Source organism: Mustela putorius, unplaced genomic scaffold (assembly GCF_011764305.1).
Source record: "Mustela putorius furo isolate JIRA1106 unplaced genomic scaffold, ASM1176430v1.1 tig00001913_pilon_pilon_pilon, whole genome shotgun sequence".
Taxonomy (NCBI): Eukaryota; Metazoa; Chordata; class Mammalia; order Carnivora; family Mustelidae; genus Mustela; species Mustela putorius.
This window is the reverse complement of record NW_025421905.1, coordinates 318087-325351: the sequence shown is the minus strand read 5'-3', so window position 1 is coordinate 325351 and position 7265 is coordinate 318087.

Below are 7265 nucleotides of genomic sequence, written 5' to 3'. Positions count from 1 at the left end.
GGTAAGGTTGGTCCGGCAACAGGGATAGAGGGGAAGTGCCCATCTCCTGCTAGAAGAGCTAGAGAAACCCCTTCCAGAGAGACCACCAGGAGAGGAGAGCTGTAGGTGCTGATGATGAAGAATATTTTAATCAGCAGAGAAGGTCAAAATGACAAAGTTCCAGGATCAGAGTAAACATATGGGATTAAAAAGTAAAAAAATAAAAAAAAAGATTTTTTTGAAAGGACTTTTTTCTTTTTAAAGGACTTTAAACAAAAGTCCTTTTTAAGAGACAGTTGGCTGTTTAAACCAAAAGTACAACTCACTGAGAGAATCGCCGCATTATTTATTGGTGTAGAAGAGTCCTGGAATGTAGAAAGACCCATTCTGCAGAGGAAAAAATAGAATCACTAACAGGCCTCATGCCTTGCACAGCCAGTGGCTAGAATCCTTGCCTCATGAGACCCTGTGCTAGAAGGCCGCTAGAAACATCTCAACCATGTTAGTCTATCTTGGAAGCCAACAAGTGTTTGCCCAGTTAAGAGCATGGTAACAATCAGTCACGTTATGTTATAATGACTGTCGATATCTTTAAAAGACATGTCAAGTTCCTTTTTGAGTAACCCTCACCCCACCCTTAGAAAATTTATCTGTGGTTCACCACTTTGAAATACCTCATTGTTGTTCCACATTTACCATAGCCAAAAAAAAAAAAAAAAAAAAAGAAAGAAAAAAAAAGCTTTTTATTAACAAAGTGTTCAGAAGGGGGCGCCACTGTAAACAATGAGAGTTTTCGCTGCTGGGACAACTTGTTGCAGAAACAGCTGAAAGCAATCAGGTCAGACAGAGCCAAGGGCTGGAGGGATTTTTAAAATTACAAAAACAGAACCAAATCAAACCAAAACAAAAATCAAAACCAATGGCCAAGGGCGCCTGGGTGGCTCAGTGGGTTAAGCCGCTGCCTTCGACTCATGATCTCAGGGTCCTGGGATCGAGTCCCGCCTCGGGCTCTCTGCTGAGCAGGGAGCCTGTTTCCCTCTCTCTCTCTCTGCCTGCCTCTCCATCTACTTGTGATTTCTCTCTGTCAAATAAATAAATAAAATCTTAAAAAAAAAACATTAGGCAATATTTCATGTTTGCTACTAAAGTATGACATTCTCCTAAGACATGCGCGTGACTTGATCAATATATTTACATATTTATATTTGAAGAAGAAGGAACTATTTGATGCAGCAAATCCACGTTGATTATAAATTACCAGATATGGGGCTCCTGGGTGGCTCAGTGGTTTAGGCCTCTGCCTTCGGCTCAGGTCATGATTTCAGGGTCCTGGGATGGAGCGCCACATCGGGCTCTCTGTTCAGCGGGCAGCCTGCATACCCCCCCCCCCCTCTGTCTTTCTCTCTACCTACTAGTAATCTGTCAAATGGGTAAATAAGATTTTTTAAAAAGAATAATTAGGAGTGAAATACATCGAGGGTATGGGAAGGAAAATGATTTCACCTGATCTGACTAGGAAGTGGTTGAAGCCTGAATTAAAGTGCTATAAAAAGAGTAAAGACCTGGGAAATATATGGGGAAAAAATCCCTAGAAAACAGCAATAATAACTGGCTGCTCTTTATTGATCCAGTTCCTGCGGTAGACAAAGAAGAGCTGGTTTTAGCCAGAGGATGATCTCCGTTTGTCTTCATGATCTGGCATTTCCTGCAAGCCAGGCATGGGGCTCTGCACTAGAGCTACAAATGCCGGTGGGCCCTCAATGTCCCTTTTCCTTCTCAGGGGGACAACGGGCATGTCCATGGTGCAGTGAGACAGGCTTTACCACAGGGAGATAAAAGACTGCCAAGGGTAGGTTGGAGCTGGGAAGAGCCACTTAGGAACAGATTTTCAAGGGAGGTGATAGACAAGGGCAAAGCAAAGAGTGAGGATGAGTGTGTCAAGTTTCAAAGTGCCAGGAGGCAGCACAGTGCATTCGGGAAACTACAGCAAGTTCATGACAGCCGACAGCTGATCTCACAGCATCACCTGGGGATGGAAGCTGAGCCCCGGGGTTAACACTGGGGCTGAGATGGTTTCTATACTATGCCGAGGAGGTGAGGTACTACACTGTAGGGGCACAGGGAGCTACCGGAGGATTTCAAATATCAGAATCGTAACCATAATAGAGTATTTAATTGCATCCTAGCTTTCATCAAGTGTAAGATGCACTATAGTTTATGTTCGACTAAGAAAGAGAAATGCTCTCAGTTAAACTAAGATATGTCATCAAGAGCAAGGTGAGTGCCACCTTAAGAGATATTAAAATGGGGGGGGAGGACAAATCTTAGAACAAGTAAACTGTGGTACTAGAATAATTAAGAAAGGTCAAATACTTGGATCAACAAAATAAGTGATTATTGCTTACCATGTGCACAAAACTATATTAAGTCTTAGAACAAGAGACATTCTCATCTTGATGCCCCGCAGCTGTTGTTCCACATTTACCATTGCCAAAAAAAAAAAAAAAAAAACAAAAACAAAAAACAAACAAAAAAAAATCTTTTTATTAAAGTGTTCAGAAGGGGGCGCCACTGTAAACAATGAGAGTTTTCGCTGCTGGGACAACTTGTTGCAGAAACAGCTGAAAGCAATCAGGTCAGACAGAGCCAAGGACTGGAGGGATTTTTAAAATTACAAAAACCGAACCAAATCCATCCAAAACAAAAATCATACCAATGGCGAAGATTTCAAGTTTGCTACAAAGTATGACATTCTCCTAAGACATGCGCGTGACTTGATCAATATATTTATATATTTATATGTTAAGAAGAAGGAATTATTTGATGCAGCAAATCCACGTTAATTAAAAATTATCAGATATGGGGCTCATGGGTGGCTCAGTGGTTTCGGCCTCTGCCTTCGGCTCAGGTCATGATTTCAGGGTCCTGGGATGGAGCCCCACCTCTGGCTCTCTGCTCAGCGGGGAGCCTGCATCCTCCCCCCCTCTCTGCCTGTCTCTCTCCGTACTTGTGATCTGTCTGTCAAATGGGTTAATAAGATCTTTTAAAAAAGAATTACTAGGAGTGAAATACATCGAGGGTATGGGAAGGAAAATGATTTCACCTGATCTGACTAGGAAGTGGTTGAAGCCTGAATTAAAGTGCTATAAAAAGAGTAAAGACCTTGGAAATATATGGGGAAAAAAATCCCTAGAAAAAAACAAACATTAATAACTGGCTGCTCTTTAATGATCCAGATCCAGCGGTAGGCAAAGAAGAGCTGGTTTTAGCCAGAGGATGAACTCCGTTTGTCTTCATGATCTGGCATTTCTTGCAAGCCAGGCATGGGGCTCTGCACTAGAGCTACAAATGCCGGGGGGCCCTCACTGTCCCTTTTCTCTTCTCAGCGGGACAACGGGCATGTCTACGGTGAAGTGTGACAGGCTTTACCACAGGGAGATAAAAGACTGCCAAGGGTAGGTTGGAGCTGGGAAAAGCCACTTAGGAACTGATTTTCAGGGGAGGTGATAGACAAGGGCAAAGCAAAGTATGAGGATGAGTGTGTCAAGTTTCAAATTGCCAGGAGGCAGCACACAGTGCATTCGGGAAAAACTACAGCAAGTTCATGACAACCGACAGCTGATCTCACAACATCACCTGCGGATGGAGGCTGAGCCCCGGGGTTAACACTGGGGGTGAGATGGTTTGTACACTATGCCGAGGTGGTGAGGTACTACATGTGGGGCACAGGGAGTTACCGGAGGATTTCAAATATCAGAATCGTAAACATAATAGAGTATTTAATTGCATCCTAGCTTTCATCAAGGGTAAGATGCACTATAGTTTATGTTCGACTAAGGAAGAGAAATGCTGTCAGTTAAACTAAGATATGTCATCAAGTGCAACGTGAGTGCCACCTTAAGAGATATTAAAATGGGGGGGGGGGACAAATCTTAGAACAAGTAATCAGTGGAACTAGAATAATTAAGAAAGGTCGAACACTTGGATCAACAAAATAAGTGATTATTGCTTACCATGTGCCCCAATCTATATTAAGTCTTAGAACAAGAGACATTCTCATCTTGATGCCCCGCAGCTGTTAGACCCAAGGTACAGAGGGCAGTAGCCAACGACCAGCAGGCCCCATGTGCCATGTGGTGACTCTAACAGCAACTGCCTTTGAGAGAGGAAAACGGTTGAGAGTGGGCTTTCTGAGGTAGAGAATTACTAGCTAGGAAAGGAGGAAAATTGACACAGAATCGGAATTGATGCCCCTACATGACAGAGTGGGTGAAACTTCCCTTCTTCTCAGAGATCTTGAGGCTCCTCAGAAATGTATTTTTCATTTTGGATGGAACATTCAGGATAAATATGATCTGTTCGAGTTTCTGGTTCTCTTATCAGGACTGTTTCTTAGGATTCACTGGCAAGAAGAAAAGGTTTTTGATAGTCCAGGGTCAATCCTGACAAAAGCAAAGCGCAGTATCTATGAAAAACTAACCTTTCAGAAGAGAACAACAGATAAAAGGCCAGGCCGACCTGACCCTGCAGGATAGGTAAGGTTGGTCCGGCAACAGGGGTAGAGGGGAAGTGCCCATCTCCTGCTAGAGAGCTAGAGAAACCCTTCCAGAGAGACCACCAGGAGAGGAGAGCAGTAGGTGCTGATGATGAAGAATATTTTAATCAGCAGAGAAGGTCAAAATGACAAAGTTCCAGGATCAGAGTAAACATATGGGATTAAAAAGTAAAAAAATAAAAAAAAAGATTTTTTTGAAAGGACTTTTTTCTTTTTAAAGGACTTTAAACAAAAGTCCTTTTTAAGAGACAGTTGGCTGTTTAAACCAAAAGTACAACTCACTGAGAGAATCGCCGCATTATTTATTGGTGTAGAAGAGTCCTGGAATGTAGAAAGACCCATTCTGCAGAGGAAAAAATAGAATCACTAACAGGCCTCATGCCTTGCACAGCCAGTGGCTAGAATCCTTGCCTCATGAGACCCTGTGCTAGAAGGCCGCTAGAAACATCTCAACTATGTTAGTCTATCTTGGAAGCCAACAAGTGTTTGCCCAGTTAAGAGCATGGTAACAATCAGTCACGTTATGTTATAATGACTGTCGATATCTTTAAAAGACATGTCAAGTTCCTTTTTGAGTAACCCTCACCCCACCCTTAGAAAATTTATCTGTGGTTCACCACTTTGAAATACCCCATTGTTGTTCCACATTTACCATAGCCAAAAAAAAAAAAAAAAAAAAAAAGAAAGAAAAAAAAAAAAAAGAAAAAAAAGCTTTTTATTAACAAAGTGTTCAGAAGGGGGCGCCACTGTAAACAATGAGAGTTTTCGCTGCTGGGACAACTTGTTGCAGAAACAGCTGAAAGCAATCAGGTCAGACAGAGCCAAGGGCTGGAGGGATTTTTAAAATTACAAAAACAGAACCAAATCAAACCAAAACAAAAATCAAAACCAATGGCCAAGGGCGCCTGGGTGGCTCAGTGGGTTAAGCCGCTGCCTTCGGCTCAGGTCATGATCTCAGGGTCCTGGGATCGAGTCCCGCCTCGGGCTCTCTGCTCAGCAGGGAGCCTGCTTCCCTCTCTCTCTCTCTGCCTGCCTCTCCATCTACTTGTGATTTCTCTCTGTCAAATAAATAAATAAAATCTTTTAAAAAAAAAAAACATTTGGCAAGATTTCATGTTTGCTACTAAAGTATGACATTCTCCTAAGACATGCGCGTGACTTGATCAATATATTTACATATTTATATTTTAAGAAGAAGGAACTATTTGATGCAAGCAAATCCACGTTGATTATAAATTACCAGATATGGGGCTCCTGGGTGGCTCAGTGGTTTAGGCCTCTGCCTTCGGCTCAGATCATGATTTCAGGGTCCTGGGATGGAGCGCCACATCGGGCTCTCTGTTCAGCGGGCAGCCTGCATACCCCCCCCCTCTGTCTTTCTCTCTACCTACTAGTAATCTGTCAAATGGGTAAATAAGATTTTTTAAAAAGAATAATTAGGAGTGAAATACATCGAGGGTATGGGAAGGAAAATGATTTCACCTGATCTGACTAGGAAGTGGTTGAAGCCTGAATTAAAGTGCTATAAAAAGAGTAAAGACCTGGGAAATATATGGGGAAAAAATCCCTAGAAAACAGCAATAATAACTGGCTGCTCTTTATTGATCCAGTTCCTGCGGTAGACAAAGAAGAGCTGGTTTTAGCCAGAGGATGATCTCCGTTTGTCTTCATGATCTGGCATTTCCTGCAAGCCAGGCATGGGGCTCTGCACTAGAGCTACAAATGCCGGTGGGCCCTCAATGTCCCTTTTCCTTCTCAGGGGGACAACGGGCATGTCCATGGTGCAGTGAGACAGGCTTTACCACAGGGAGATAAAAGACTGCCAAGGGTAGGTTGGAGCTGGGAAGAGCCACTTAGGAACAGATTTTCAAGGGAGGTGATAGACAAGGGCAAAGCAAAGAGTGAGGATGAGTGTGTCAAGTTTCAAAGTGCCAGGAGGCAGCACAGTGCATTCGGGAAACTACAGCAAGTTCATGACAGCCGACAGCTGATCTCACAGCATCACCTGGGGATGGAAGCTGAGCCCCGGGGTTAACACTGGGGCTGAGATGGTTTCTATACTATGCCGAGGAGGTGAGGTACTACACTGTAGGGGCACAGGGAGCTACCGGAGGATTTCAAATATCAGAATCGTAACCATAATAGAGTATTTAATTGCATCCTAGCTTTCATCAAGTGTAAGATGCACTATAGTTTATGTTCGACTAAGAAAGAGAAATGCTCTCAGTTAAACTAAGATATGTCATCAAGAGGCAAGGTGAGTGCCACCTTAAGAGATATTAAAATGGGGGGGGGGAGGACAAATCTTAGAACAAGTAAACTGTGGTACTAGAATAATTAAGAAAGGTCAAATACTTGGATCAACAAAATAAGTGATTATTGCTTACCATGTGCACAAAACTATATTAAGTCTTAGAACAAGAGACATTCTCATCTTGATGCCCCGCAGCTGTTGTTCCACATTTACCATTGCCAAAAAAAAAAAAAAAAAAACAAAAACAAAAAACAAACAAAAAAAAATCTTTTTATTAAAGTGTTCAGAAGGGGGCGCCACTGTAAACAATGAGAGTTTTCGCTGCTGGGACAACTTGTTGCAGAAACAGCTGAAAGCAATCAGGTCAGACAGAGCCAAGGACTGGAGGGATTTTTAAAATTACAAAAACCGAACCAAATCCATCCAAAACAAAAATCATACCAATGGCGAAGATTTCAAGTTTGCTACAAAGTATGA